General features: G+C 54.0%; 1 protein-coding gene across 2 annotated transcripts in view; it reads left to right on the forward strand.

The window, feature by feature from the left end:
* Positions 1-11930: 11930 nt before the first annotated feature.
* The window catches only part of Fam222a (family with sequence similarity 222 member A), a 47257-nt gene continuing 36750 nt past the window's right edge, over positions 11931-22437 (forward strand). For both annotated transcript variants that reach the window (XM_021162865.3, XM_021162866.3), the window contains exon 1: positions 11931-12059. The gene's annotated coding sequence lies outside the window, so the exon portion shown is untranslated. The remainder of the gene's footprint in view (positions 12060-22437) is intronic.

The raw sequence follows: 22437 nt of genomic DNA on the forward strand, positions 1-22437 counted from the left end.
AAAAAAAAAAAAAGAAAAAAAAGAAAGAAAGAAAGAAAGAAAGAAAGAAAGAAAGAAAGAAAGAAAGAAAGAAAGAAAGAAAAAAGAAATAGCCCGCTGGGCAGTGCTCCCAATAGCAGCTTGGTTTTCTGCAACCAGTTTTCTGTCTCCGCCCACATCCGCAGCAATTGGGTACCCCAACATACCATGACCCCTAGTCTCTGGGCTACCCCATGTCCAATCAAAGAGGAACTGGCAAACTGTCCTGAGGAGTTTAACACTGCTCTACAAACATGTATTGAGTGCTTACTGTATACCTGGGCTGCATCCCGGAAGTGGATCTGGACTACTTTAATGCAAAAGAAAAAAAAAAGAGCTTTTTCTCTTAAGTTCACCCTTTCAAACGGAAAGTCATTATATTTCTTAGCACAGGAAAGTGGACGGAGCTAAGGTTAGAAAACTGGGAAAAGAGCCAATAGGTCACTTTAAGTTGATTTTGTTTTCTTAGGATTTATGTTTAGCTGGGCTGTGGTGGCTCGCGCCTTTAATCCCAGCACTCAGGAGGCAGAGGCAGGCAGATTTCTGAGTTTGAGGCCAACCTGGTCTACAAAGTGAGTTTCAGGGCAGCCAGGACTATATAGAGAAACCCCAGCTTGAAAAAAAAAGCAAAAACAAAAACAAAACAAAACAAAAAATTATGTTTACTGGGAGGCAGAGGCAGGCAAATTTCTGAGTTTGAGGCCAGCCTGGTCTACAGAGTGAGTTCCAGGACAGCCAGGACTATACAGAGAAACCCTATCTTGAAAAAGAAATTATGTTTAATTATGAGTATGTATCTAGGTGTTGAGTCTATTCAAGTTGGAGTTACAGGCAGTTGTGAGCTTCCTGGCATGATTGCTGGGAACTCAACTCAGGTCTCTACAAGAGCAGTGTGTACTCCTGACCACTGAGCCATCTCTTCAACCCTGGTTTGGTTTTTTGTTTATTTGGTGTTTGATTTTTTTGTTTTTTTGTTTTTGTTTTTTTCCAGAGACAGGGTCTCAGTGTAGACCATGCTGGCCTGGAAGTCATGATCCTCCTGCCTCAGTCTCCTGGGTGTTGCAATTACACTGTGTGCCTGTGTCCAGCTTTGATAACTTCATATCCGCACCTTCCATGGGTCTAGCCCAATCCCAAGGCCTTGGGAGAGCCTTCTAGTAGAGTTAGCGATGTCACCACCCAGAGTGATGTCAAGGTTCCCTAAGTTCACACAGGCAATGGCTGAGCTGAGACCTGACTGCTAACACCCATCCCTCTTGGCTCCCAGGGTTCTGTCCTCCTCTGTCCTGTGAGCCACTCCCTCCCTCCAGGCTGATGCTGGGTTTCATTTTCATGTGTTTTGCCTATATGGGACTGTGCAGTATGCATGTCCGTGATGCTCACAGAAGCCAGGAGAGGGCATCAGATCCCTTAGAACTGGAGCTATAGACAGTTGGGAGCTGCCACATGGGTGCTGGGAATCGAACCAGGTGCTCTAGAGGGACAGCAAGCCCTTAACCACCAAGCCATGACGCCAGCATCTGATCAGTTGGTGTGCGTCTTTTTTTTTTTTTTTTTTTTTCCTTTTGGTTTTTCGAGACAGGGTTTCTCTGTATAGCCCTGGCTGTCCTGGAACTCACTTTGTAGACCAGGCTGGCCTCGAACTCAGAAATCTGCCTGCCTCTGCCTCCCGAGGGCTGGGATTAAAGGCGTGCGCCACCACGCCCGGCTTGGTGTGCGTTCTTTAATTATTTTCTTTTTTTCCTTTTTCGTGCTGTGGACCAGAAGCTGTTCCCACTGGTCTATAGCTTCGTGAGAACAGACAGCTAAGCAGGGGCTCAGAGAAATGGAGTGACCAACCCAAAGTCAAATAGCCAGTTTGGGTTCAGATCCTAGTTTGTCAGACTCCCAGTTGGGTACACGTTGGTGTCCATAGTTTTTATGACCCAGGAGCAATGGAGTAGAAATGTTTGCAGGGTGGCAGAATGCCTTCTCCATTAACTGGGCACAGTACATTTTAAGGCAGTAGAAAGTATCTCTGAACAATGGGTTTAGCACATAGCTTAGCAGAGCCCCTCACAGCTGGATCCCAGATAGAGAGGGGCAAGGGAGGGGGCTCTCCTGGTGTGCTCTGGGTCTGAGCCTTGAGTTGGGACTCCCCCCTCCAACCCCCGCAGGGACTGGGCAGGAAGGGACTGGCCTATCGACAAGGAGGACAGCAAAAGGGTCCAATCAATGCTATCTCTCTGGGCCATGCCTGGCCAGACATTGATTTCTAGCTTTGCTGTTAACTCCCTGTTTATGTAACGCCTGAACTTTGCACAACAGAACATTTAATGCACAGAGAGGGCCCGTTGCCATGAAAACCAGGCTACACTGACAGCCGGGACGCGGCCCTATCCCTGGTTTATTGGCCTGCGCAGAATGTATTTTAACCTTGATAAGTCAATAACTTTTTATACTGAAGGAAATCTGCCAGGAGGGCTTAGGACCCACTGGCCTCTCCCGGTCAGAGGGGAGGCGTAGCAGCTGGCTTTAATCCCCTGGAAATCTCTCTGCCACTCACAGGCCTGGCCTGCAGACACCAGCACCTAGCTGGGGGGTCGTGCAGGGACCACCCTCACTTCCAGCCTCTGTCTGGTTACTGAAAGCCTCTAGCAAAGTTGGAAACACTTATTGGATAAGAGACCCAGGAAGGCTCAAAGTCCAGCTCCACCTTCCCATGACCTTGAGCGTGGCCAATGTCACCAAAATCTACACTCGTAATCCAGCTGGTGAATCTTCTCCATGGCTTGTGTTAGGTTTACAGATGAAACCTTGGGGTAGCTGGTCACAGTGACCCCAAGGGTCTGTGATTGTCATTGTCACATGTATGTTATAATGGCCCTGTTCCTATTTTCTCATTCTTGTCTTGAGATGGCCAAGGCTGAGGCCAATACCCCCAGTTTCCAGTTGTGCAAATTAAGGCCCAGGGAAATTGGCTATCTCATACAGGAATCTATAAGAGGGCTGTTCTTATAGGCATATCAATGCTAAGTCCTGTGTGCTTCTAAACTCAGAAACTTTAACACAGGAATAACACACACACACACACACACACACAGAGCTGCCAGTTCCTGGACTCAGCAGACATCTCTAGCCAAAGACAGCACAGCTCTTTACCTCCTGAGCTTGCCTCTGAATTCTCTTCAAGACAGAGCTATGTTCCAAATGGAACCGTATGTCCCCAAAGGGCTCTGTGTTCAAGTTCTACTCTGTCCTGAATTTGCTGTGTCACCTTGGGCAAGTGCCTTGCCCTCTTTGCAGGTGATCCACAGTGATGTAGTATGGGAACATAGGGGACATTATGGTCTCTGGGATTCCCAGAGAGTTCTCATAACTTTGAGGAACCCACCATGAAGTCTGACTTCCCATTCTAACTCTGCCCTCTTCTCAGAGCCCCTGAACCTTTTCCAACTCCAGCAAATACTGACCTACTGACCCAGAATTGGGAAAGCAGGGTAGCTGGGTGAGGCAAACAGTAAACAAGGCCAGCTACAGGGGCTCTGACAGATGGCTGATGGGTAGGGAGGGCGACTTCTGATGAGGGAGTATCTTGGCTTCTCTTCTCTTGGGATTGACAAATGCAACCTGGTCCCACTCCATCTATCAGAAAGGAGAGAGAGAGAGAGAGAGAGAGAGAGAGAGAGAGAGAGAGAGAGAGAGAGAGAGAGAGAGAGATATGCTTGCTGGTGAGAGCTCTGCTTGCTTCCACGGGTCTTAACACAATCCCAGATCTCCTTTCAAGGGAATGGTGACACCCACAGTGGGCACCTCTTCCTGCGTCCCCTAACACATCCATGGGCCAACCTGATCTTTCCCATCCCTCATTGAAACTCCTCTCCCTGGTGGTTAGGTCCTAACAAGGTATACTGGCTGGTTTTGTGTGTCAACCTGATACAGGCTGGAGTTATTGCAGAGAAAGGAGCTTCAGATGAGGAGATGTCTCCATGAGATCCAGCCATAAGGCATTTTCTCAATTAGTAATCAAGAGGGAAGGGCCAGCCCATTGTGGGCGGGGCCATCCCTGGGCTGGTGGTCCTGGGTTCTATAGAAAGCATGCTGAGCAAGCCAGGGGAAGCAAGCCAGTAAGTAACATTCCTTCCTGGCCTCTGCATCAGCTCCTGCTTCCTGACCTGCTTGAGTCCCAATCCTGACTTCCTTTAGTGATGAACAGCAATATGGAAATGTAAGCTGAATAAACCCTTTCCTCCCCAACTTGCTTCTTGGTCTTGATGTTTGTGCAGGATAGAAACCCTGACTAAGACACAAGGTGACATCTAAAAGTAGACGAGGCACGGCAAGGGGTAGGAGACAGACTTTTGGGCTGGGACCTGAGCTACACTAAGCCAGAGGTGCAAAGAGCCTCCTGGGGGCGGGGGGGGGGGGGAGGTGGGGAATAAGCTAAGGCGTGGCAGGCAGGCAGGCAGGAAGTGGCTGGAGGGGTGGGCGGTGGCCTGTGGTGGGGGAGCAACTAGGAGGTCCATCCCTGAGGCAGCCTGAGCGGCTTCTTCATAACAGTCCGCAGTTTGTGGGCGCCCTGGTCTCTACCCCATCCCTTTTGCCTGCCCATCCCCCGCCCCCCCCCCAGCTCCACGTCCTGGGGGGCGGGGCAGGTGAGTGACAAGGTTACCAGGGTTCTCTCCCTCCCCTTTTCTCCCGGAGAAGCATAAAGAGCTCTTTCTTTTTCTGCTTATTAATAGCTCTGATTAAATTATCTCTGAAAAACCTACATGGTGTGCACCAATGGGGGCTCGGCTCCCTCCCGGCTCTGGCCTAGATTAGAGCAACCAGGGCAGGTGAGGCGACTGGGGGGGGGGGCTGGGGGGGAGGTTGAGGCCGACTGTTCCCCTGCCAGAACCCGGGCTCAGCTCTGCCTGCTCAGCTCCTGCTCAGCCTCTGACTCACTGGGCCCTTCTGAGCTCCCTATGGGGTCTTTGCATTTGCCTTGTCACCCACCCCCCACCCCCGCCAGGGTCCCCTCACCTTTCCTCTTGGCTATTTATTGCTCCTGCCCATTGCACTCAGGCGCCCAGCAGGGTGCCTCTTGCATCACCTGCCCCACACCGGAGGCAGCACCTGCTCCAGGCGCTCCTTCTATAGTAACCTTGTATCAACCCTGTTCACTCCCTTCTTGGGATCACAGGAAAGCTGCATTCCTTAGGGCTCAGTAGAGACTGTCACTGGGGAAACTCCAGGTTGTCCTTGTCCCAGACTATGCTGAATTTGCTGAAGAGCCTCAAGCAATGGAAAGGGACAACCAGGCCCCATACTGAGAGCAGAACTAACCTTACACATCATAAATCCCCCCCCCCCCGGGTTTCTCTGTGTAGCCCTGGCTGTTCTGGAACTCACTTCTGTAGACCAGGCTGGCCTTGAACTCAGAAATTCACCTGCCTCTGCCTCCCAAGTGCTGGGATTAAAGGCGTGCGCCACCACCGCCCGGCCAACAGATCTTTCTTGAGTGTCAACTGTTTGTAGACCTGTGCTAAAGAGCCCTGGGGAGCTTCAAACTTAGGAAAACAGACAAATATCAGACTAGACACAGCAGGAAGGCTTCCCAGAGAAGGAGGCTCACTACTTGCAATCTGAAGGAGAAGCAGTGTGGGGCTGTAGGTGTGGGGAAAGAGGGGAGTGGGAGAGAACCCATGTCCCACCAGAGTTCCTGTGCTCTGGGCAGGCAGACGCCAGAGGACTGCCAGATGCTTTCCATGCGGCCCCGGGGTGGGCATCTGGCTGTTTGAAGCCACTGACCCCACATGGCAGGTGGTAGACAAGGGGCAGCCCCTGGTACCAGGTTCTCAGCCTCCAGCATCCCACGCTGGATACAGTAGAGGAGCTGAGAACAGAATAGGGGCCAGGGGGCGGCACTCGGCCCCGGGGATGAAGGGGGAAGAGGGCTGGGGAGAGGGGGCGCTGGATGGTTCCCACACGGGCTAGATCCCTTGGTCAGGTCTGTGGTTGGAGCACAGGAAGACCTTCTGGCGGGAGGTTAGACACGGCTCGCAGCACGTCAGGAGAAAGCCTATCCCATCGTTCAAGCACGTCGGGCCTTTATGATCAAAGACAGTCTATGGTTTTAGAGCTTTATTGTAGAAAGGCAGGGAGAAAGGAGAGAAGGTAGTAAGAGATAGACTGGCCATGGCCACGTGGAGAGACGGGGAAGGGAAAGAGAAAGAGGGCTAGAGCCGGGCGTGGTAGTGGTGCACGCCTTTAATCCCAGCACTCGGGAGGCAGAGGCAGGCAGATTTCTGAGTTCAAGGCCAGCCTGGTCTACAAAGTGAGTTCCAGGACAGCCAGGGGTATGCAGAGAAACCCTGTCTCGAAAAACCAAAAAAAAAAAAAAAAAAAAGAAAGAAAGAAAGAAAGAGGGCTAGTGAGTAAGAAAAGCGAGGACTAAAAAGTGGTGAGGAAGGGCCAAGCAGCCCCTCTTATAGTGGGCTGGGCTATCTGGCTATTGCCAGGTAACTGTGGGGATAGAGTCTAGCCAGAATGGCAGAAGCTTGGGACATTGTCTGTGCATCAGAGTCACAGAGTTATGGACAGGCACCTGACTCTGGGAACGTGGCTCACCTTTCCATCCCTTGTAGATTTCTCTATTGGGTCACCGGAGCAAGCCCCATTCAACCAAAATAGGCTGCCTATCACAGGCCCAAAGAGCAAGAGTTGGCTCCCTGGAGAGAGGACCCTCTAGGTAAAGAGAACAGCAATGTGCAAAAGGTCTGGGGTGGTAAGAGGCACACATGATGGAGGGTATACGTGCATTTCAGCAAGGTTGGTATGTAGGGTCTTATAGGAATGGCGGCAAGGGAATAAACTAAATCCTAGTCCCCAGTGTTCAGGAGCTGGCCGACCTGGAGGTCCCCAAGGCTTCGGCAAATGAATTCTAGCCTAGTCTCTAATCAGATCATGTTAGTGTTGGACAGAGTGTAGAGCAAAAACCAGGACTATGAGGGAGGGTTGGCTGTGTGTGGTGAAAACTTGTGGGTTCTTGGAAAAGTCGGTTGGATGATTTTTTGCTGGAGCAAACACGTGAAGGAATATTTCCTTAAAGTGGACACAGGTGTAAAAGGCTAAGGCAGACTCTTGAAGGAACGTTTCACTGAAGCAGACACAGGAGAGAGGATGTTCTGCTAGAGCAAGCACGTGAAAGGACGTGTGGTGAAGGATTCTTTGCTAATGACCACACGTATCAATCTGCCTTATACTGCATAGTTGAGCTGCATTTGTCGGGACTCCATAGAGAGAAACACACCGAAAACCTTCTGGTGGTGTGCTGCAGTTTCTTGCCGCTCCCAAGGACCAGGGCTGAAGCAAGATACTGGAGGGACACGTGATGTTTGGAGGGTGTAAATAGGACTCGGGTACAGCTGGCTGTGCAACACTCGTTGGTCTCCTGTCTTCGCTGATCTTCGCTTCCCTAAGAGAGGCACAGCCAAGAACTTTTGCTGGTATTCCTGCTGACTCAGCAAAAGCTGAGGCCTGGCTGTCTCTGCTAGGTCTGCTAACCCAACTCTACTGAACTGGCCTGTCCCTGGATGCATGAAGTGTCTCTGCGAGTGGATCGAGCTGGCAGTGCCTGCTGACCTGTGAACTGAACAGCTGGTTTCCAGACAACACAGATGGGAGTTGCTCCAAAGAACCTTTCTGAACATGTACACTTCCCCTGTATCCTTTCTTTCCTACTATCTCTGATGGGTGGTGGGCTATAAGGGAGGTTAAGACATTTAAGAACCATCATTAAAAATAAGGATTGAAGCCGGGCGTGGTGGCGCACGCCTTTAATCCCAGCACTCGGGAGGCAGAGGCAGGCGGATTTCTGAGTTCGAGTCCAGCCTGGTCTACAAAGTGAGTTCCAGGACAGCCAGAGCTATACAGAGAAACCCTGTCTCGAAAAACCAAAAAAAAAAAAAAAAAAAAAAAAAAAAGGATTGAAGCCGGGCGTGGTGGCGCACGCCTTTAATCCCAGCACTCGGGAGGCAGAGGCAGGCGGATTTCTGAGTTCGAGGCCAGCCTGGTCTACAAATGAGTTCCAGGACAGCCAGAACTATACCGAGAAACCCTGTCTCGAAAAAACCAAAAAAAAAAAAAAAAAAAAAAAGGATTGAGGAGCTGGTGAGATGGCTCTGTGGGTGAGAGCACTGATTGCTTTTCCGAAGGTCCTGAGTTCAAATCCCAGCAACCACATGGTGGCTCACAACCATCTGTAATGGAATCCGATGCCCTCATCTGGTGCGTCTGAAGACAGCTACAGTGTACTTATGTATAATAGTAAATCTTTAAAAAAAAAATAAGGTTTGAAATGATTAAAGATACAAATGTGTATTTGGAGACATAAATAAAATAAAGGCCCAAGCATCTCCGGAACCTTCAACTGCCTGCAAGACACATCTCTACAACACAGCTGCCTCTGAGCCCACTGCCCCCCCAGAATCCATCATCAGCACCTCACAAACTCCCTGACCTTTAGAGACAGACACCCCCTTTAGATCTCACCCTTAGCTGCTGCCCTCCCCCACCCCAGCCCGCACTGTTTGGGAATCGCGCCAGGTCTTTGGGAAGCTATTGACCACATTGGGAGCCCTTAACAAGGAGATGGGTCCAGAAAAGGGAAGAAATGTCCGTCCAGGTCACACATTGTCAATCTGTGGCTGCCTGCTGAGGGGTGGAGGACTGGGAGGGCTTCAGTTCCGTCATTGGGTGACCTTGGGCAAAGTCCCGCAGCCCTCTTCCCATACAAGATGTGGGTAGTAATTCTATCCGCAGGGCACAGGTTCTCTGTGAAGGTAAAAGGACTCTAAAACATGAATAGCACAAGGCGCTGTCATGGTGACCTACCAACAGCGAAATCTCGGGCTCAGAGAAGGCTGTACTCAGCTTGGCCCGCTGTTCACCTTAACGCCACCCCTCATCCCCACTCTCTTTTCCTAGACTTTGGTCGTCATTGTTTCCTCCACTATCCCAGGCTTGAATCTGCTCTCTCCACCTGTCCTTGCCCTGGGTCCTGCCAGCAAGTCGCCTGGGCAACTCGCCCTGACGTCAGGGCCGCTCTGGCGGCTGGCCCAGAGGGGAAGCAGCTGGCAGCTGATCGGGTTTCCAGGTAAATCCCCGCCCCCACCCACACTCCGGGAGCAGGGAGGGGCCGAGGAGGAAGGATGGACAGGCAGCGGCTGAGAACTACAGCCAAGTGCAGAGGCAGGCTGAGGCTGCTGGAACCGCATTCACAGTGCTGATCTGAGAGCCGAAACAGGGCCAGCTTCTGCCCCAGATAAGGAGTGTGTGGCCTACTTGGGCCTGCCCTGGACGTCTCTTGCCAGAGCCTCTCCCAGGTTCTAGTTAGTGGTTGTTCCGCTCGGCTCCTGAAAGTAGGCTAAGGCCTGCTTGCAATCCACACAAACCCCTGGATGCGCTCGCCAGCCCTCTAGGATGGAGGACCACCACTAAACACTTGCTGAGTGCATTGGCGCTCTCTCCTGGGCCCCGACAATGGCCAGATACAGAGGAGATTAAGATATCTTGTCTTCTGATTTTACAGACACCAAGCCCTGAAGATAAACGGCCAAGGCCAACAGCAGGCAAGGTTCTGGGAGGACTCCAGGCATCACTAAGATAAAGCCTGAGATCACTAAGCATCCCTAAGATAAAGCCCCTAAAGGGGCTGGATGGGGGTGTCTGATTGATGTTTTACATTTCTGCAGGGATCCTGAAGTTCTGTCTGGAAAGCTGGGTGTTCAACTTCTTTTGTGGCATACTTTTTTTTTTTTTAATTCGGTTTTTCAAGACAGGGTTTCTCTGTGTAGCCCTGGCTGTCCTGGAACTCACTCTGTAGACCAGACTGGCCTCAAACTCAGAAATCCACCTGCCTCTGCCTCCCAAGTGCTGGAATTCAAGGAATGTGACACTACTGTCCAGCCTTGTGACAGACATTTTAACAGTTTAGGAAACTGTGTCTCCAATGGTCCAGTTTCCCTGTCTGCTATCTGTGGGCTGTCAGGCAAATAAGAATAGAAACACCTACTTAGTTTTAAGTAATACCATGCCTCAGTTTCCCTACTTGTTAAGTGGAGGACAAACTGGAGCCTTAGCAGGTATGGTGGCTTGTGGTCATAGTTTCTGCACTCTGGAGGCTGAGGCAGGAGGATGGCTTGAAGCTAGGAGTTTGAGACCAACAGGAGCAACATAGAAAATACTAAGTGCCTGCCTCCCGCAGTCAATGTATACATCTGTGGGATGGAGCTGACCAAGGATTCAGCATGTTGTTTGTGTTTCACAGATCTCAGCGCTGATGCCCAAAACTCCAACACCATCCCCAGTCGCTCCGTGGAAAAGGCAATCGGGATGCTTCACGTCTTAGTTTTGTCCGTAAACTGAGAACAAGTGTCAAATACCAGTGTTCTCCTCTGTAAAATGTAGGCCATAAAGCCGATCTCACAGTTTTAAAAATTTAAGTGCAGTGTGTGTGTGAGTGTGTGTGTGTGTTTAGGTTGTCCCAAGGTTTGATGCTGGGTCTTGCAAACGTGTGCACCCTTTACCATTTGGTGTCACCCCAACCTATTTTTACTATCTTTAACACACTCCTCATAGGGCCTGTTCCAAGAGTAAACGGAATAATGCATAGTACCTACCCTCAAACAGGTACTCAGTGAATAAGATTACCTGCTTTTCAACCCTAGGTCTTCGACAAAGGGACTACAACAACCAGCATGCCTTGCCCTTCCAATCGGGACTCCTTCGCCTGTCTTAGGCTCGCAGCATGCCGGGAGTTGTAGTCCTCTAGGACCAGGACCTGCCTCATCCCCGCTTGGGGAAAGAGGTTGGAGAGCCGCCCTGCCGGCCTTTGAATTTTGCCGCGAAAAGCGCGCGTGGCGGCCCCCAGCCCCGCCTCGCGGAGGACGCGGCGCCGCGTCACCGTGGTAACCGCCTCTCGGCTGCAGCTGATTGGGCCGTGACGCGGGGGGCGGGCCGGGGGTGAGACGCAGCGGCAGGAGCGGGCGCCCGCGCCTGTCAGTCGAGCCGGAGCGGAGCAGCGGGCAGCATTGCCGGGCCGGCAGCTCTGCGAAGAGGCTGCGCGCGCCGGCCAGGCCGGGCGAAGAGCCGGGCCCGAGGCTAGGCGAGGGTGCTGGGCAGCGCGAGGCTGCGGCCCCGGGAGCCCCGCGAACCGTCCCGGGCCACGGGCACGGGAGAGACCTGTGCGCCGACCGCTGCTGCGGCGCTCGAGCACCATACCGGGTGCACGGCTCTCCATCCCCGAGTCTGCCCTGCGCCAGCTGGATCTGCTGGTCCTCAGCGCCAAGGCCCGCGAGGCTGCATCCCAGTCTCTGCCGCTCGCTGCGGCTGCCACTGCCGCTGCTCGCCGGCTTCCCCTCCCCCCACACCCGGAGCTCGGAGCAGGAGGAGGAGGGGCCGGCTCGTTCTCGGCGCTGCTCTCTGCAACCTGCGGGGGCCGGTGCACGCCGGGCGAGGAGCCCGGGCCGCTGCAGGTGCGTGCAACCCTCCGAGAAGACGGACTCTCCACTTCTGAGCAAATCCGGGAGCTGCAAGCCGAGGGCGGGAGGGCAAGCGAGAGGAAGCAACAAAGACAGGCTGCAGCTGGGGCTGGCGAGAGGGGCCGCGGCCGCCGGCCTCCCAGCGCGGACGGAGAGGGCGCCCTGGGAGAGGCGCGGGCAGAGCTGCAGCGGTGAGCCGGGCCCCGAAGGGAGGCGCAGCGCCTCCCGCCGGACGCATTGAGCACAGTCTCCTGCGAGGATGCGCCGCCTGAGCGCGCGAGCGGCCGGGGTCCCAGGCGGACGCAACGGGTGCTGAGAGGAAAAAAAAAAAAAAAAACCCTTTTCCGACTTCGGACGGCGCTTCTGGACGCAGGGATCGCCCTCACCGACGGCTCCCCTTTCCATACGAAGAAAGGCATCGGCCCCCTAAGGGGGCCTTCCTCCGGCAATCTTTATCACCCCTGCATGGCCGCAACTCGCAGATCGGAGCGTCGTGGCCTCTGAGACTTGGTGCCCTTCGTCCGCCTGCCTGACACGGTGAGTTGCGGGGTGCAGAATTTTGAGTTTGAGCTGGGGACAGCTCCTCGCAACCTGGCAACCTGGACTGGCCCTAAAAGGGCCCTAGGTTGTTGGGCGCCCAGAGACAGCAATGCTACTTGTCCACCCTTGTCCTGCCCACACAACTTGTTTGGATTGGCTGGAGTGGAGATTGTGGACCCTCGTGGGTATTCTACTGGCATCAGTATTTGTCAGAGGAAAGGTCACCCCACCCATGAAGCTAACAAAGGTGGTGGCCCTGTCCTCTGGAAATTCTTAGGGAATCTTGTACTTTTGTAGAGATTGATTGGGGGCAGCCAGGGGCGGTCAGCATGGAGGGGTCTACAAAACCACCTTTGGGATCTTAAAGAGACAGAGCTCAGAGACAGGGAGTCCCAAAACTTCATGTCTGAGGATGGTGTCTTTCCAGGCAAGACATTTGTGTCTCTATTGTTACAAATAACTCACAAAGACAGCATGTTCCAATGGGCTGCATGTGACATCACTGCCCGACCTTTGATGTCACCAGAATTGTGACAACACAGCTGGCTTTGAGTGGAGCCAGAATGGCCAAGGCCGAATGCCTTGGTGTAGTAGAAGGTGAAGGCCAACTCCCTGTCCTCCCCGGCCGCAATCTTATGACCTAAATCCCCACTCGAGGTGGGGGAGGGAGGCAGGCAGTGCCAGCTGTCCCTGCCCCTGAGGACAGGTGTTCAACTCTGCCCATGTCTCCTACAGTGTCTGGAGCCTCCCAGACTCCCAGACAGAGCGACCTTCTACTTTTAAGCAGGATGCTTAAAAGGAGGTCCTCATGAACCCTACCATGTACCCAGCCAGCAACTGGAGTTCCCAGGGTCCCCAGAAAAATGTGGGCTTCAGCCTTCAAACAGGCTTCTCTTGAAAAGGTGAATGTCCTGCCTGAGCCAGAGAGAGAGGGGAGCCGGGACCTTCCTGGTGTGTGTGTGTCTGTCTGTGTAAGTTCAGGGAACTCCCCTGCCCTTCAAGGTAAGGGGCCATGGTCCAGCTGGAACTCCTGCCAAAGCTGTTCCCCTTCTGTCATTTAAGATGACTTTGACAAGCAGTGTAATAGATGCTCATTAAGCAAATACCAGGCCAGGGGGGATGGGTGGAGATGCTGAGAGCCCCCCTCTCCCCACCGCACTCTGGCAGCAGCCCTGTACAGTATGGAGCCCAGAGAGCTCCCAAGCCACATCCTGCTTACTCTCCTTTGCCCGTCCCAGCAATCACTGCCAGGGCCAGATAGGGGGTAAAATAGCCACAGTCAAGTTTCTAGGGGAAAGATTGAAGACGCTGGCATTGTTGCTCCCATAGAGGGGCGGGGTGGGGGGCAGGTACAGCTTCTGCCCAGGCTCTTCCATTAACAGGTCAATAAATACCAGGGGTCGGGGGGGGGGAGGCCACTTTGGGGGTTTGGTGGGGTGATCCTGTTTCCAGCTGAAGGGGTTTCCTTACACGCAAGCTTCCAAGGACAGCCAGCGGCACAACAGCAGATTGGGGGTGGAGTGGGGAGGGGAGGCTGTGGGCACAGGGCTGTTTGCCCGGCCTCTCTCAACACTTCCCAGCTTAGAAACAAACTTGGAGTGTGCGCCAGAGATACACACACACACACACACACACACACACACACACAGGCGGTTGGAGGCCCTCTGTGGAGTATTTACAGTCCCTCAGCCAAGGCAGAGGGAGAGGCTGTCAGAGTTGGGCAACTCCTTCTGTTCCTTTCCCTCTGCTCCCTGGGCTTGGCAGTGAGCGCCAGACGACAGGGGGGCGGGGGGGGGGGAGTTGCCAGCTTACCCAGCGTCTTCCAGAGCGCCAGGCATTTTGCAGCATCTCAGCTGCTTCTCAGGAGTGGATTGTGCTGTGACCCATTTTGCGGATGAGAAATTCAAGGCTCAAGCCAAAGAAGTGATGGTGCGCAGCCAGGCAGCTGCAGTGGGTTGGCCTCGGTGCTCCCCACCCCCTCCCATTCAGAATCTCCAGGACTTGGGCACAGGGGAGGCACCCCTGTCCTAGGACCGTTTCCTGGGTGAGCTGAACACAGTGGTACCTTCTGCCAGGCCTTGTGAGCCCAGCCTGTTCCCTTATACCTGCTGGGCTCCTATCTGTAGCCCTGGGGGGTGGGGGTGGGTTGTATAGCATGAAACCCACCTGCCAGAGATAGTGAAAAAGCCAGCCTTCTTCATGTGAGATGGCCCTGGGCTACCCAGAGCCCCTGGCAGGCTCTCCAGGTGGAAGGCAGGTTTATAGATGGTAACAGAACTTTAATGGGTGGAGAGCCTGACCCAGAGGCGGGTGGGGGTGGGGGTGGGGTGGGGCGGGGCGGATAGAAAAGCAACACACCAGCTGAGTAGTTCAGAGCTGTCTGAGGGTTGAATGGGGCAGGGTGGCACTGAGGTGTCTGTCCTGGGTCCTGGGGTCTCAGGTGACAGGGCAGGTGTATGAACCATTCCTGCAGCATCTTCCTAAGCCCCGCCTCCTCCCAATGCTCCCATCACTGGCACTTAACCAATGCCCCGACCAGTTGCTCTAAACGAGGTATAGGCCCTGTCCAGCTTGGTGCCTTTGGTGAGAAACTTGGAGTTCCCCTCCCCCCCCCAGGGGGGGTCCGGGCCTATTGCCGAGAGCCAGACTGGAATGGTTGGGTATGGGACCGACTGCTGTGTGATCACATTGCTTGGCTTTGAGTCTGAGCCTCGGTTTCCTCATCTGTCAGAAGGAGCTACAAGCAGGGGCGTGGTGAGGATTCTGTGAGAGCTTAGCACAGGCCAGAGCCTACAGTAAGTGTTCCATAAATGTAGTTTATACCTGCTATTAGCATAATCCCAGCTCTCCCAGTGTCTCAGAGCCCAATGCTGAAGACCCGGTTTCTAGGCTAGGGTAGGGTCCCCAGCCTTCCAGCGCCTCTGCAAGGGGCCTCCCACGTGGTGAGCCTACATGGGGAGCACACGTGGCTCCCATCTGAGTACCAGGGGCCGGGCCTGGCCAGGGCGTCCTCCCCAACCTCCCTCCTGCCCACTCTCGCTTTGCCAACCCTCCCCAGTCAGAGGAAGCAGGCAAGCAGCTCGTATTCATGAACCGTAATTCAATCAGGCAGCGATTCCTTGGGGCTGGGCGGGGGCGAGAACGAGAAGGCGCGCACAAAAGGGCCGCTTTATTACCTCCCGCGGGCCGGGAATTGCTGCTCTCCCCCAGCACCGGCCGGAGCCGCCTTTATTGTGTTAACCCATTTGCGTGTCAAGAGCTATTGTGCGCTTTCTCGCCGCCGGTGCGGTGCGGCCGAGGGAGGAGGGCTGCGCTGCCGGCCGGTCACCTCCGCGGGCGCCGCCCGCCGCCCTGATTGGTTGCTAAGCGATTTGCATCCAAGGTAATCACTTTTATCTCAGAAGGATGTCGACTATAATTATAAGCTACTGACATCTTTTGAAATCTGCCTAATGACTATTTTAGTCTGCCCGGGCTGGGGGTGGGGAGGGGGATTCTGCGAAGGGATGGAGGCTGTCGGGGGGGGGGGGTGTGTGGGCATTCCTTCCACCTGGACCACTGATTGCTTAGTTGAGAAACAGCTGAGTGCCTGCTGCCAGCCTCAGACAAAAGGCAAACCTAGACTGTGGCTGGTGGGGCGCCCCTATTCACCCGCGGTGGACTTGGTGCCATTTCAGAGGTGGGGAAATAGAGGCCTCAGAAGGAGCCAGATGACCAATAGATAACTCAGTCCCTCTAACTTGTTTCAGTTGGAGGGGGGCACAGGATATGTTTATGCCCTGTGGTCACACAGCCTGGGAGTGGAAGGGGGAGGGCAGTGGATCCCCCATAGTCAGGGGTGGGGGTGGGGGACACGGGCAGTGGGGAGAGTGTAACTGGGCTAAAATTTTTTTGCCCTATCTCTTGTGCCCTTGGGTAGACCCTTCGCCTCAGCCTTGACGAGGGCATGCTGGCGTGGCCACGATTGTGATACCCTCAGAGCAAATCTGCAGGCAGTGGGAACCCTGGATTGGACAGGAACTGGCTGGAGGGAACCCCAAGAGTGGAAGACTGTAGTTGTTCAGGGAGGGCCTCAGGAGGGACCAGGAATCTGCCCAGCCCAGCATGAGGGAGTCTCAGGCAGAGGGAGAAAGAACCCCTGGTATGGTCAGGAAAGGAGAACTTCCGGGAGAGGAGGAGGGTCGTGAGTAAAGGAGAGAGAAGCTAGTAGGGGCATTAGAGGATGATCTCTAAAGGGCTCCCTCCGTCTGTGGTTCAAGAGGCTTCATTCAAGGTCTGGGATCTGCAGAGGTCAGCAGGGGACCTCCCTTGGGGGTCCTTAGGCCTGTCTGGGGGAGAACCCTGGTTTCTATCCTCATTGGGTATGTGTGTTTCCTGACAGATTAGTTACCCTCATGGGCCTCAGTTTCCCGATTGGCTTATTGGCAATAGCAGTTCTCCCATGGGCTTGTGGGTAGAAAAATTTTGCACGTACAGGGCACGTTCTGGAGCTATGAGGATGAGTGAACTAGGCTAAGGTCCTGGCCAGTTACCTCAGCTCCACATCTAGCCATTGCCCCAGCTCCAGCAGCTGTTCTCCCCGCCCCCCCCCCCTCGCAAGCTCCTGTTATTGTGTAGAGGCCAAGGAGACAAAAGTCCAGGAGGTCAGGAGGTGAGGCCAGAGGAGCTGGCTGTGAACTGGCTCCCAGGGACAAGGACTCAGACACAGAACTTAATGACCGAGGGTATGTGGGGAGAGAGGCCTCCCTGGGAGGAGGGAGGCTGGCCGCCTGGCAGAGCCCAGGCTGAGCTTGGCACTGACTGAGGCAGAGGCAGCAGCTTCAGGCCACACACCCTCACCATCTGTGTGACCACAGGCTCCTAATCTGTCAGGTAGATCCAGAGTCTGCCTGAGAGGAAGGGTGTGAGGCCCGGGGCTTATGAGAGCCGTCAGGAACAGCCATTGCCCAGCCAGAGGGCTTCTCTGCTCCTGGCACCTGAGACGATGCAGAGGTGGTGTCTGAAGAAAAGGCTTAGGCTCTAGATCAGGCTAACTGCCACAACAGAGAGGATCACCATATATGGGTTTCTGTACCTGGAAGCCAGGTGGGCAGATGCCCCTGAGGAAGGGGGGGGGGGCTTAGCTCTCAAAAGGCATATAGGGACCCACAGGTGGAAACTTAAACCAGGGAGGGCTTCACGGAGCGGGAAGGCTGGCTTTCTGGTTCTTCTCTTTTTAAACAACTCTGTCTGTCATGAGAACCACAGTAGACATCTGTGTGCTAGCCCGCGCTTCCTGCTTTGGTCTCCACTATTGTCCCACCGAGGGCAGTTTTATCCTTGTATAAGTGCCCCATCACAGGTGAGCGTCCACAGAGATCTATCTCCTCGGAGGGTGGGGCTGGGCAGGTTGTCCTAGCAAAATGCCTGAACAGGAAGGAGCTGAGGGGATATTGTAGAGTAGCCATCTCTTCATGTTCTGCGCAACCTTGAGCAAGTTGCCTCCTGCCTGAACCCAGATGCACCCACCTCCTCTGGAACCCCATAAAATGTCAAGGATGGTAAGGCCTGGCTCCCTTCTGCCAGGTTGCCCTTGGCAGACATTGCCAGTCAATTGCTGCCCTCTTCCCCTGCCTCGTTCTTTTCCCGACCTTGGACTCTCTCCAGCACTCCGGGCAGCCAGTGCCAATCAGTCATTGGGGCCTATGGTCTGAGACAGGTCGGGTGCCTAGCCTTAATGTACTTAGGGGTCCCTCTGTGTGGTTCAGAGGGCCAGGGTACCACAGCTGGAGATTCTGGGGGGACCTTCTTTGAGGGTAGGGGTTGTTCTAAAACTGTTTAAGCGTGAGGGTCGGTTACTACCAGCCATGCACATTCCAAAGCGCCTGTAGCCTGGAATTTATTTACAGTTAGTGTTTGCTGAGCTCTTGCTGGACACCCTTTGAGCACCCGCGGCCTCCGTGTCTCTGAAGAGCTCAGGCCACTTGAAAGATGAAGCAGCTGAAGTTCAACCTGAGTGGCATAGCTTACACACTTCAGACCTGGGACTCAAAGGCCGTAGCCTAGGGGGTGTCGGGCAGACGGGACAGCCTCCTGAGCAAGCTGTCACTTGCTCTGAAGCCTTAAAGGTTTCTGCTAGGCGTGCCCAGGAAGAGCGGAGTGTGGTGAGAACATCACGTCAGGTAGGAAAGGACCATCAGGATGTGGCTGGGATGTGACTGGCAGTTCTGAGCAGAGGAGCAAAAAGGTTCCAACTAAGTATCTAGCATCTCTGCCAACCAGGGTGCTGTGCTTGGTACTACCTGCTCCTGGGCTGCTGGAAGCCTTGGACGGACAGGAGTGCCTGGTACGTAGTAGGTTGACATCCAAGAACTGTTGAATGAATGCATGCATGCTTCGAGAGTAGAGATGTTCCCGAGAGTAGAGATGTTCCTGAATACCCTGGGAGTCCAGCTGGAATCCCCAGGCCTGGCAGGGGAGTGGCTGGAGAGGAGACTTAAGCAGGTCCCCAGGGCAGGGGCCCTCTCAGCCCTCCACAGCCCTGCTGTCTGTCCCAGAGGCCTCTTACCGTGCAGTCTGCACCTGAGCAGCCTCGCCCAGAGGACAGTGAGCAGGGCCGAGCACTTGGGGGCGGGGTGGGGGTGGGGGTGGATGAAAGATGAAGGTTCGTGACCATTTTTTAACTCAATAAAGGGAGAGACAAGCTGCAGGCTGCAGGCCGGAGATATAATTAGTCCGCAGCAGTGGCGCTTTCTTGATTTAGCTTCTGAGAGAACAAGACAAGGGTGTGATACCCAATTAGCAGTGACATCCAGTCGAGCCTCAATAGCTGAGATAGCAAGCTGTTTTTATGACTTCTCTCTCCCTGAGTGGAGCGGGCAGGGGAAGGTCCGTCAGGATCTTATTTCCTTCATCATGGGACAATTATTAGTGTTCTCAGGATGTCCCAGAGCCAAATGAGGCATTCGTTAACCCAAACAACCAAGCATTCCCCGGGTGGCAGCTAGGGCACTCCTGGGCAGCAGCTGGAGCCCTGGACTAGCACCAGGAGCCCGAGGGTAGCAGGAAGGTACAGGCCCCTCATCCTCTGGAAGCCTGCGTGTGGGAGGAGGGCGAAACTTACAAAGCCATTCATTTGGCAGAGCTGGCTCAGGTCCTTGAGAGAGTCTTGGCACCTGCCTCGGTTTCCCTACCTGCTTCCCCTAGGTGGAGGCTGGGCTAATTCCTCTGGGGACGAGAGTGAGTCAGTCTGGCCTCTGGCAGTTCTTCCTGGCACCATTTTCTATCCCTTCTGCCAACTGGACTGGAGGCTCTGGCTTCTTGGCCCTGCACCTGCAGATCGCACTGTGGTTAAGAAGCTCCCCACCCCCACCCCTGTCACGGCATGCAGCACCTACCCTGCTGCCAGGGGGTCCGGTTTCTGGCAGCATCTGACTACAATTAGCCCCATCTCTCTGTCCTTACTACCCTGCAATCCAGGCGCTCAGCACTAGCCAAGGTCTTACCCAGTTGTCTGGCTATCCTGGTAAAGTTCAAGGGGGAATATGATATGCAGAGGAAGATCTTGTCACTGTCTCTCTCCATCCGTCTGTCTGTCCATCCATCCATCCATCAGGCCTCAGTCCCAGGTTCCTGGGCTGCCATCTCTCCTGTGGAATCTTGCCTCACCCCACCCTTCAGCTCCTGTCTGTCAGTGTGGAGCCTTCCACTCACGGTTCAGACGACTGACGAATCCAGCCATGCAGAGTGGGAGTTTAATTGCAGACAGTTTTTACGGATCATGGGCCCATCTGTGCTACCATATGCAAAAGGGAAAAAAAAATCCCCTTCTTTTTTTTTCCCCCCTCCCTCTCTGCATTGCAATCCCAAACTAAACCAGAAATACTGTTATGGGTTTTTGGCCGAAGCCAGTGTAGAACTGGGGTTCGTCGTGGGAACTTTCTGGGGGCATGAACCTGGCAAGGCTGGTGTATCCCAGAGGGGTCCACCGTGACAGTGGGCAGGATGGCAGAGGCTTGGCCAGCTGCTCCCAACCCCACCAGATCTTCTTACGTGTCTGAGCCTTTGCATGTGCCATGGGTGTTCTTAGATACCAGCTGGAGGCCCTCTGCATGACCTCTGGCCGGATTTGACGTGTAGCCATGTTTGAATTTGGGGTATTTAGGAAATGGGACTGGTAGCAGGGCTGGCAGAACATCACTGATTGCTGTGTTCTCCTGGTGCCCCCTGTCCTGATGCCCTGCCTGGCTATGCATTTGAGTCCCTGCCAAGGCAGACAGGCGATCAGGGGTGTGTGTGGGGGGGGGTGGTGGTCATCCCCAGATAAGGGCTTCCCCTCGGGGCCGCAGGGGCAGGTCTCAGCGACTTCTGAGAGGATCACCTTGTGCCCCATCTGTCCAGGTTTGGTTTCCAGACTGACGTTAGTTACTGTTTCTCGACTGTGCCTCAGTTTCTTCTACTGTGTATTGGAGATAAGGTTGATGGAGATCTATACACAGAGTACCCTGGGAACCATCAGCTCCCTTCATCCTAAGGCTGGGTGTGAGCCCCGTCAGGGAGGCTGTCCCTTGATGCCTCCTAGGTTCTGAATAGGGTGCTTGATGACTTTGAGACTTCATGAGCGGTGGGGAGGTGAGAAAGAGTTAAGCAAGCTCCCGAGAGAAGGTGCGAGCCACATGGGAGGCAATGGGGGAGTCTCTGAGCAAGTGAGCGGACTCAGTGCCTGGACAGTGCAGTGGATACACAAGCAAGGCACTGAGTATGTGAGTGAGTGAGTAAGTGAGGGAGCAAGGCATTGAGTGTGAGTGGGTGTGTAAGTGAGTGAGCAAGCAAGCAGGGCATTGAGTGTGTGAACAAGCACATGAGCAAGGCATTGAGTGTGAGTGAGTGTATGAGTGAGCAAGCAAGCAGGACATTGAGTATGTGAACAAGCACATGAGCAAGGCATTGAGTGTGAGTGAGAGAGCAAGTACAGGAGTTCAGTGAATGCACGGATGCCTGAATATGGAAGTGAGCCTATGCCTGAGTGTGCGACTACCTAAGGGAGCACACGAGTGAATGCGTATGTGTGTGAGTACCTGAGCAAGTGCATGAGTGAGCACGTGTGTGTGTGTGTGTGTGTGTGTGTGTACCTGTACCTGAGCGAGTGACTGAGCAGCCAGTGAGTCATTGTGAGTATCAGCCCCCCTCATTTTGCGGGGTATTCGGAGTTTCCCCATAACCCACTCTCTTCCTACTATCTAGAAGTCACTCTGACTTCAGTTCAAGTGAGGAAAACAGACTCAGAGAGATTAAGGGGTTCTCCAAGGTCATGCGGTGGAGACAGGCTAGAGCTGTGTGTGGGATCCTGGTCTGCGTGAATTCTTAACTCCTGACAGGAGAAGGGACCAAGCCAGGAACTTAGAAGGGACTTAGTCAAAGTCACACAGAAAGAAACCTGCAGCAGCTAGCCATTGTGGGTCCATCCTAGTCCATGAGGAACTGAGGGCCTTCAGCCATAGCCAGACCAGTGTCCCTTTGGAGTCCCATTGGGATTCCCCGGTGTTTCCTTGTCAGCATAGGTGCCAGCAGCCAGGCCCACGATGGGGTTCTGTCCCATGCCCCAAAGCCTGGCACGTGGCACAGCCCTCCTGCAGCAGGTAGCCAGGAAGCCAGGCACCAGGCAACCCCCCCCCCTGCCCTGCCCCACCCCGTGGTGATCACCAGCCCCCGATGTAATCATTAAAACTATTAGAAGGAAATGTTCGCTTGAAGCAAATGTCAGGCGCCGAGTTGTGCTTTGTAAACGCTCACAATTAATGCCAATCAGGCCGGGAAAAAAGCCGGCCCGGAATCCTGTCTGTCTCATCTCATTTGTCAGCTGGTGCCGCTCCGTGTCGCACATTTTCATACAATTGCTATAAACATAAAAGGGAAACTCCACAGTGTTCCAGGCACCCGGATGGTGCGTCGTCTTAATTACTCGGTACTCTGCTGTTCACATCGCTGCCCCCAGCTCAGGCGGGTAGGAAACAAGATGTTGTGAGAAGGTTCATGGTTCTAGGGGTCAGTGCTGATGAGGAGGCAGGTGACCCAGATCCCCAGGCCCCACCCTCTCCAGGTGAAGACTAGGCCGAGCATGGTGGCGCACATCTTTGATCCAGGCGCTGCGTAGGCAAAGACAGGTGGGTCTCTGTGAGTTTGAGACTAGCCTGGTCTACAAAGTGAGTTCAGGAAAGCCAGGGCTGGTTACACTGAGAAAGCCTGTCTCGAAAAAAAAAACAAAAGAAAAACAAAATTAGAAAAACCATTCCCAAGTTCTCCACTGGGACCCTGGGCTCCAAAGTGTAGTCTGGCTCCTGGAATGGTTGCCTGCCAGGACACCGCCAGCGAGCTTCAGTTCCTATCCTGGGACGTG

The sequence above is a fragment of the Mus caroli genome, unplaced genomic scaffold (genome assembly GCF_978045245.1).
Source record: "Mus caroli unplaced genomic scaffold, Mus_caroli_1 scaffold_4, whole genome shotgun sequence".
Taxonomy (NCBI): Eukaryota; Metazoa; Chordata; class Mammalia; order Rodentia; family Muridae; genus Mus; species Mus caroli.